Source organism: Halictus rubicundus, unplaced genomic scaffold, assembly GCF_050948215.1.
Source record: "Halictus rubicundus isolate RS-2024b unplaced genomic scaffold, iyHalRubi1_principal scaffold0749, whole genome shotgun sequence".
Classification (NCBI taxonomy): domain Eukaryota; kingdom Metazoa; phylum Arthropoda; class Insecta; order Hymenoptera; family Halictidae; genus Halictus; species Halictus rubicundus.
Window position 1 is genome coordinate 45,001 of NW_027489290.1, and position 2,500 is coordinate 47,500.

Genomic DNA, 2,500 nt, shown 5'->3' on the forward strand with positions numbered 1-2,500 from the left:
GTCACGGGATAAATGGACCCTCCTAAACACTACATTTCCCAACGGCGGAACCGCGGGATTCAGTGCTGGGCTCATTCCTGTTCGCTCGCCGCTACTAAGGAAATCCTTGTTAGTTTCTTTTCCTCCGCTTAGTAATATGCTTAAATTCAGCGGGTAATCTCGCCTACTCTGAGGTCGTCAAACGTGAAAAAAAAATGTTTCGTATATTTCACCGAAAGCATTAAAAGTACGCGAGAACGTACAGAGGAGCACAAAAAAAAAAAAAAAAAAAAAACAAAACCATATATCTTATGCGCCACACCAAAGTGTCTTTTCTCTATATAATGTATATATAGAGATTTCTTCATTTTGTTCGTCGATCGGAAACTCTCGCTAGACGATCGGCCGGTTAACTTTAACGTCCGTCGAAAAGAACTTCCGGGGACTGGACGACCGACAGATCGCGCGGTCTCGCGATCGACAATGAAGAAAAAAAGACATGGGGCGACCGACAAAGGTTTGTTTTCACCTTCACCTTCTCGTGCTCTGCGTGACAACACGTTGTGGTGACAACGATGTTCGAAAGCCACTCCATAGAGGAGTATATATATTTTCAACACCCGGTGGGGTTTCTCTACTACACTAGACACACGGGGGTACAGAAACGCTGCACGACGCGATATCATCGATCAAACCAAAGAGACACGAGATCTCGGTCGTCATTCAATTCAACGAACGTGGCGATGGAATCCGCAACGGATTAGCGAGGACACGCGACGACGGGGAAATTATTCGACCCGATACAAGTACGCGTGCGCATCCCGCACAATGCCAAATGTTGCTATGTCCATCAGTCATCAAAGCGTTCGTAGAACGAGAGACCACTGTCTCGCGAACTCTAAGAATATGTTTGTCGAAGTCGCTGGCAACGACGACCCTCCGCCGCAATTATGTGTAGAGAGACACATCCACGCACAGACGTATTTTATTTTATATATCATCTCCCTGGGGCTTACGTTGCACGCCACAGTTGCGCACACAGATTTTACACGGGTGTCCGGTATCTCTTTCTTTATTTGTGTCCATTCACTGTAGTCTCTTGAGACTCTTATACCTTTCGTATACGCATCATTTCAGACGACGTCGGGAGCGCGTAAAATGTTCGAGAGTGAAACGCTTCTTCCGCAATGCGAATCGTTCCAGAGAGAGAGGAGAGAGAGATTTCGATCGTCGGAGCGGTGTTCACGGGCGGTCGTATTGAAAATACGACTCACGACGCCGCAAAACACTCACGCAAGTCCGAATGTGATACCCATTCCTATTTCCTTCTTCTCACGAAGACCGTTAGACGCAATGTAAAATTTGCAATTTTCACAGAACCGCGTCAAACGCCGACGAAACGTCCATCGTTCGCTCGTACGTAGCATCTTTGCAACCCGACTCAGAAACGCTCTTTGCGCCCTCCACAAAATTCGACATGGAGAGGTAAGCGACGGCGGGGACTTACAAGAGCAACGCAAGCAGTATTTGGTTACGTAAACGACCCTCAGCCAGGCGTGGTCCAGGAATTGTATCCGTGGACCGCAATGTGCGTTCGAAATGTCGATGTTCATGTGTCCTGCAGTTCACACGTTGACGCGCAATTAGCTGCGTTCTTCATCGACCCACGAGCCAAGTGATCCACCGTTCAGGGTAATCGTATAATTTGATTTATAATCAATATATAATTATGTCTCTTGTTCTGCGGTTCATAAGAACGCCGATACCTGAAAGCTCCAACCAGCGCGCGAAGGAGATTCAGGCGTCGTTTTTAAGGACGACACACGATCGTCCGTAGAAACGGAAACCGTCGCGAGTACGCGATTGCAATGCGCACACGTATCCGACGGCCGGGCGGAAAATACATTGAAAAACCTTTAAAGTGGAAAACACAGGAGGAGAATTCAGAAAACGACGGGGATCATAGACAACCCGATACTGGATCCCGACACTTCTCCTCCTCCTCTCTCTTATTGGAGAATGAACTCGATAACTAACGGACTTCACAGCCGGCTCTGGCCGTGCGCGATCGTTCGTCCCAAGCTCTTGTGCACTGTATTATCGCCACACAGAGAGTAGAGTGTCAGAATCGCACACAGCTTTACGCGAGCTACGCAGCCGGTCCTCTCGAAACACATTTCCAATTGTGCACGGAGAACGATTATTCGATACTAGCGGACTTCACAGCCGGCTCTGGCCGTGCGCGATCGTTCGTCCCAAGCTCTTGTGCACTGTATTATCGCCACACAGAGAGTAGAGTGTCAGAATCGCACACAGCTTTACGCGAGCTACGCAGCCGGTCCTCTCGAAACACATTTCCAATTGTGCACGGAGAAAGATTATTCGATACTAGCGGACTTCACAGCCGGCTCTGGCCGTGCGCGATCGTTCGTCCCAAGCTCTTGTGCACTGTATTATCGCCACACAGAGAGTAGAGTGTCAGAATCGCACACAGCTTTACGCGAGCTACGCAGCCGGTCCT

At 48.8% G+C, this 2,500-nt stretch overlaps 1 non-coding gene and 1 pseudogene across 1 annotated transcript; both read right to left on the bottom strand.

Moving 5' to 3' along the window:
* The window catches only part of LOC143364613 (large subunit ribosomal RNA), an 8,139-nt pseudogene extending 7,962 nt beyond the window's left edge, over nucleotides 1-177 (bottom strand).
* Nucleotides 178-1,519: 1,342 nt separating this feature from the next.
* LOC143364614 (5.8S ribosomal RNA) lies at nucleotides 1,520-1,674 on the bottom strand. The gene has a single exon (XR_013084211.1). It is a non-coding gene; the product is annotated as a 5.8S ribosomal RNA (ribosomal RNA).
* Between the last annotated feature and the right edge of the window lie 826 nt (nucleotides 1,675-2,500).